Here is a 7224-nt window from a genome sequence, read left to right on the forward strand (position 1 = left end):
GGATAGCTCGTGAAGATCGAATATGTAAATTCTGTAGTACTGGAGTAGTAGAGGACGAATGCCACTTCCTCATAGAATGTCCCAATTATCAACACTTAAGAGCTATATTCTACCCACAAATTGAAATCACTTGTCCCGGCTTTATGACTGCCACCAATGAACAAAAACTACAATTCCTCCTGGGAGAAATAGATAAATGTGCCCACTTAGCATACCAATATTTACAGTCCTGCCACATTTTAAGAGAAAACTTCACATAGAAAAAGTGCATACAGTATATAGTTTTTGTTAAATAGTTTTATATAGACTATTGTATAAGTTTCCTTTAGATTTAGATTTAAGAATACATGTTTAAGTTTTCTTTAAACATGGATTTAGTTACTATTTTTTTTAAGCGACTAAGCGAGCAGAGCCTGTGTGTATTTTTGAGTCTGTTTTAAGGGACATACAAATGCACATTTCTCTCTGCAGGTCCAGTCCTGTCAAACCCAATTTGCCATTCTGGAGAGGGCCAGTGATGAACCAGCGGCAGGGGACAACGCGTCTCTGCTCACTTCCCTGGCAGCATTACTTCAGAGTGACAGACTGTGCCCAGGACTCTTGATGAGTCTGACGCTGTCCCTAAATTTTGCATCAGACACCATTTTATTCCTCCTAGGAAGGCAGGCATGCTGTGATTCTGCCTTTCTCATAGACAGAGAACATTCTAGAAGCAGACATGTAAGCTACAGGGGTAGACTAAAACGGAACCCAATCTCCTGGGGTTATAATTACTCTTGATAAGATCTCTATTGATTCTGATGTGATCAAGTTTATTAAGGGCCGAGGGCAGAAGTGTATTTGTTTGTGTCCTGCTTTTAAGGGCTTTTAAAGCAACATGATGCAAGAATCTGATATTTATACCCCTTTCCACTTCCAATTTCCACTGATGGCAGGGTGGATACACATTTCTGTATGGCACAACAAAGTTATTTAGTGCAATACCAGGCATTTTGGGCGTGTGTCAGCATCCGTATAATATTTGTATAGTTTTATATTAAAACCGCTATTTTGAGATAAAAGTACTACATAGTGTTGCTTTTAGGAGGACTTCTTCTGGCAGCTTATGTTCTGAGGAGGACCAAACCTTGGCAGAGGGCTACGGGATGGTTGTGGCCTGAAACTAGAAATTACAATCCCTAATCCCAACCACAAGGGAGCAATATTCATCACAAAGAGCCACATGCTCTTTTAAACTTCTGAGGACAAAGTAAACATCAAAGTAATTCAGTGGAAATTACGAAAGGTTCTGGTTTCTAATGTCCTAGTGACAACATGTGTAAATACATGTGTTGTATTGTGCAAATATTTGTGTAGACTGTAGTGTACTGAGTCCAGCACTAAGCCATATTTTCTTCCCAGGGAATTTCTTGTTTGATAGTTAAAAAAACTCTCATGGAATAATATAGTAAAAAAGTAAAGAACATTTATTCATGAAGCACATTGAAACACAGCTTACACAGTACATTAGAGTACATAAAACAGATAATACACATTATTTACAGTAGACCTCCATACACATTCAAAGACTTCGTGAACTATTTGCATAAGAAAAACATGGGTGGGGGATTGTTACTGTAAAAATCCTTTTTTTAAAATGATCCCTTCCTTGATCATTGTAATTTCTTTTTGATAATTCCATGATCGCTCATTTGTTTATACCATGTATACCGCAGATGAGATTACACAGTTGTGTGCTCCTAATTTGGGAACTGCCCATTTTCACGCTCTCATTCTATAGTAGAAGTTCTTAATGATGATTACACCGTTTCATAATTACTGTGACTTCAATGTTCAATGTTTGGAGCAAAGGTTTTGGGTGGGATTGTGTGTGTGCCCCCCCCCCCCCCCCCCCCACCATTATCAATATTAGGCTTATTTACACTGATATACTTTCTATTTGATTGGATGTTAGTGTTGGCAGCCATTTTGAAGGACGAAACCAATTGGCAAATATTAGTATATGGGTCTACCAAATTTCACAGGTTAAGATGATGACATGTAGCAGTTGAAGCACACCCTATGGATGGAATTTTACAAAAGAATAATTACAAACAATTTCTGAATTTTTTTTAAAAGAAATATAATTTTGAAATGGAGCGAGGGATCAAAAATAAAAATTAAAAGTAAAATTAAAAATAAAAAGAATTTTGTCGACATGGTCTGTAGATGATGGGTAGCAAGATTCGGAAGTGCTCACAGAATCAGAGGGGAAAACAAATATGGAGCCTGAGATATTACCCAAATGTGCTTATTGTAGCTCTGCTTGGACCCCTAATGAAAGTGTTTTGATCAGCAAAGGGCCCCCTAGAATGTGCCTCCCTGCCCCCAAGCCCTGCCCATGATACAAAATGAAAAAAACTGTAAGCCTTCCTGAACAATTGATCTCTATGCTATGACATGGCAAGTAGCAGAAATGATCATTAATGCTATTTGTCATTGGTTTAAGCGCTGAGTGGGCTCAACTGTTTCAGATGATGTGAAATGTACATTGTATATGTGGGGACTTTTCTCTGTAAAAATCTGCGTTTGCCTTCGGCCCTAAGCCTTTCATATTCCTCCAACATACACTTTTATTATTTTGAAATGGCCCAACTCTAACCTTTAGTTCCACATCCTGATGTCATCTGAAAGTACTCCTCCAAGCCATTTTTCAATTTAAAAACAGTCAAGCGTTTAAAATCCAAACTCTCATGGAATAATATAGTAAAAAAGTAAAGAACATTTATTCATGAAGCACATTGAAACACAGCTTACACAGTACACATACTAGAGTACATAAAACAGATAATACACATTATTTACAGTAGACCTCCATACACATTCAAAGACTTTGTGAACTATTTGCATAAGAAAAACATGGGTGGGGGATTGTTACTGTAAAAATCCTTTTTTTAAAATGATCCCTTCCTTGATCATTGTAATTTCTTTTTGATAATTCCATGATCGCTCATTTGTTTATACCATGTATACCGCAGATGAGATTACACAGTTGTGTGCTCCTAATTTGGGAACTGCCCATTCTCACGCTCTCATTCTATAGTAGAAGTTCTTAATGATGATTACACCGTTTCATAATTACTGTGACTTCAATGTCAAGGCTCAGTGTAAACATGGTCTCCTAAAAAACATGATCATCTTTCTGTGCTGGAGACACTGTATACAGAACAGGGGTGGAGCAAGGGTTTTGTTTGGAGCAAAGGTTTTGGGTGGGATTGTGTGTGTGCCCCCCCCCCCCCCCCACCATTATCAATATTAGGCTTATTTACACTGATATACTTTCTATTTGATTGGATGTTAGTGTTGGCAGCCATTTTGAAGGACGAACCAATTGGCAAATATTAGTATATGGGTCTACCAAATTTCACAGGTTAAGATGATGACATGTAGCAGTTGAAGCACACCCTATGGATGGAATTTTACAAAAGAATAATTACAAACAATTTCTGAATTTTTTTTAAAAGAAATATAATTTTGAAATGGAGCGAGGGATCAAAAATAAAAATTAAAAGTAAAATTAAAAATAAAAAGAATTTTGTCGACATGGTCTGTAGATGATGGGTAGCAAGATTCGGAAGTGCTCACAGAATCAGAGGGGAAAACAAATATGGAGCCTGAGATATTACCCAAATGTGCTTATTGTAGCTCTGCTTGGACCCCTAATGAAAGTGTTTTGATCAGCAAAGGGCCCCCTAGAAGGTGCCTCCCTGCCCCCAAGCCCTGCCCATGATACAAAATGAAAAAAACTGTAAGCCTTCCTGAACAATTGATCTCTATGCTATGACATGGCAAGTAGCAGAAATGATCATTAATGCTATTTGTCATTGGTTTAAGCACTGAGTGGGCTCAACTGTTTCAGATGATGTGAAATGTACATTGTATATGTGGGGACTTTTCTCTGTAAAAATCTGCGTTTGCCTTTGGCCCTAAGCCTTTCATATTCCTCCAACATACACTTTTCTTGTTATTTTGAAATGGCCCAACTCTAACCTTTAGTTCCACATCCTGATGTCATCTGAAAGTACTCCTCCAAGCCATTTTTCAATTTAAAAACAGTCAAGCGTTTAAAATCCAAAGTGGAAATGAGGTTTCTTCCCACAGCCCGAAGATGTCTTCTGGGTTTTTAGAAAAACGTTGATGGATTTTCAGATCTAGCGTCATGTGGGTTAAGTTTTTGTTTTTGTGCCTTGTCTACTTGCCATTATGCTATTTGAAAAGTAAAAGTACCATTTAAATAAATTATTCATTATTATTAGAAATCATTATTAGGACTTAACATCTATCTCTATATCTGCTGGTACACTGTAAACCCTAATTCGTTCAATAAACATAAAATTTTCGAGGTAACACGTTGCCCTAAATATTTTATGTTATGTATTGTTCAATAAACGAACAAATTTACGTCAAGTGTACGACATGTGCCAAATAGTAATGCATGATGAATTTTAGTACAATAAACTAGTTTTGCATGTTACAACAACGTAAACTTGCGATGAAAGAATACCTTCAATGTATGTTTATGTAACTTATAAATACTTACTATTTTAACTTGAACTTTTAGTTAAGTGAGCATAAAATGTCTTTTTAATTCAATTAAAAGTTCATTAGACATTTCTTATAGTTAAATGTGTTTTAGGCTGCTTAAGCTATGAAAGTAAAAGAAACAGTTTATATTCAGAACACTTGAGTGTTTATTCAATTGTTACTCAACTCAACAATCTTTTTCAGAGTTCAAAATACATCTGATCAATATCAAAATCACAGAGAATAGAAATACAAGCTCTATAGAAATTCTACATACACACACAGATGTAGAATACACCATCAATACAATTTCAAGAACACACACACACACACACATACATATATATATATAATATATATATATATATATAAAAGTGTCAGCTGATCTAGACCTTTCCCAAAGTGGCAAAAGGCTAAATGGGCCAGACCCCACACACACACAAAATGCACCTTTATGCAAAAAATGAACATGGGCATTGACAAGGCAGTCAAAAAGTACCACTCTCAAACACTGGATAGGTGTACACACAAACACTGAAGAGGTGCACACACACAAACACTGAGGTATTATTATAAACATTAACATCCACCACAATATACCACCCTGCAAAAACCTGGGTACACAATACAATTGCTCTCTCCCCATCTCACTCACATTCACACCTTACAGCTGATTTGTCAGTGTTAATACTTTCCTTTTTAGCATCCCCACAATACCAGCCTGCAAACAGCTAGGTACACAATACAATTGCTCTATCCCCGTCTCCCACAGTCACTCTCACTCTCACACACACTTGGAGTCCCCTCCAAGAAGATGGAGTCAGAGGATGCGGTGCAATATCTTCCTCAGTGAAGCAGAGGATTCCTGTTCCAATGTGTCTGTATACGCCATCGTCATTAGTGACCTAAACATAACACACACACACACACATATATTTAATTAGAAATACAGCACATTGTTATTACTTTTAAAACCTAATCAAGTACAAATTACATCATAATTGGGCATTGTACATTGACCTTACCAAATACATATTCAGACTGGAAATACAAAAAGGTCCAGATTGAAAATTGTGACCAGCCACCCTTGTGGTCATGTTGGGCTTGTAGGTAGTAAGGAAAATCAGAGCACACAGTAACATATTTGAGTACTGACTTGAGATTATAAAGTGAAATTAAACCTGGATTACATAAGGAATGGCATGCTGATTTCACATTTTATATTATAATATAAATTGTAATTTCGTGTCCTATTAGGATGAACCACAAATGTCTTACAGCAAATTAACTCACTCTTCATGGCATTATTGGCCTTATTTATATATCTAACAACTGAAGAATTATACTTCAGTGATACTACTTACAAAGCAAGTCTTGAAGAAATCAGCTGAGTTGTCATCAAAGAGTATTGGAAGCCCTCTCAGGACAAGGCATCTGATGTCAGCAGTGTCCGATGTCTGGTTTGCAGTGAAAGCAGAGACATTAGAGACATTAACACAGTAACATTAGAGAGTGACATTGCAGACAGCTATCATTCAAGACATCCATACACCAAAATCAGTAGTATCACTTCAGCTTACAAACCTTTGTTTGGCGCAACAGACCATCCAGAAGTTGTCCCTTTAGACCTCTCTTTGACCTGATGATTTCAACAAGTTTAGGGCAAAGACGATCCAGAGACTCAGAGAATTCCTGTTTCAGGTTTTTCCCTACCACTCTGCTGAATTCCTGGGAGACCTGAAACAGAGTCAGAAATAAATCATGTTTATCAAGACACTGTGAACAATCATTTATGTAGTTCGCTTCATATTACAGGGCTGTCCCATCTACTCATAAAAGTAATTGGGGTGATGAAATGATGAAGGGGGATGTAGCCTACCTGTGTGTGAGGGGGGGCCGAGGGCATACCTGTGTGTATGTGAGGGTGGGTGTGTGTGGGTGGGTGACATCAAAGGCTACAGTAATATTATGTTAACTTCACATGGCTGCATTATATTAGACTTTTACAGACATTAACAGAGACAATCAAACCTTACCTGATTTTCAACAAAGAGTGCTGGCCAATGCTGTATCATCTGGGTCACAGGAGGCTTGTCCATCACAACCTCCTTTCTTCTAAGCGACAACGTGAAGGGCAGATTGCTGTGATGGACCTGGCAAATGAAACCGGGACATGTGAGTCCTAAGCGTGCCAAAGGACTTAAACGTGCACAAACACTCATTGTAAGGACAACGAAACGGTTCGCTTCTAGTACAGCTACCATGCTTCAGTCTGTAACTTAATGCTTTAATATTTGTCCTTTCTTCTCGCAATTAAATGCGTGATACTTGCATTTCCAGTTTATGTTCCTTTCTTTATTTTAATGTTGCTGCGTAATTTAGCATGTCGTTAGAAATACGGAACGTTATGTAGGCTAAGGGATAACGACCACCGAAGTGTCCTGAAGTGCGAGCGAGGGGCAAAGAACTCCCCAACGCGCAGCGGAGTTGCCTCCACCCGAGTCCATTAATAGGCTACAGTATAACTGGACACACCTACCAGAAGGCCGTTATCCCGCTTATCCCCCGGTTGCCACTGTACAGCCATGCCTTTATAGCACGCAAAGGAAACACGCGGTTCCGTTTAAAAAAAAAGCCCACTAATTCAGCTTGTTGTAGCTG

Source organism: Alosa sapidissima, chromosome 8 (genome assembly GCF_018492685.1).
Source record: "Alosa sapidissima isolate fAloSap1 chromosome 8, fAloSap1.pri, whole genome shotgun sequence".
Classification (NCBI taxonomy): domain Eukaryota; kingdom Metazoa; phylum Chordata; class Actinopteri; order Clupeiformes; family Clupeidae; genus Alosa; species Alosa sapidissima.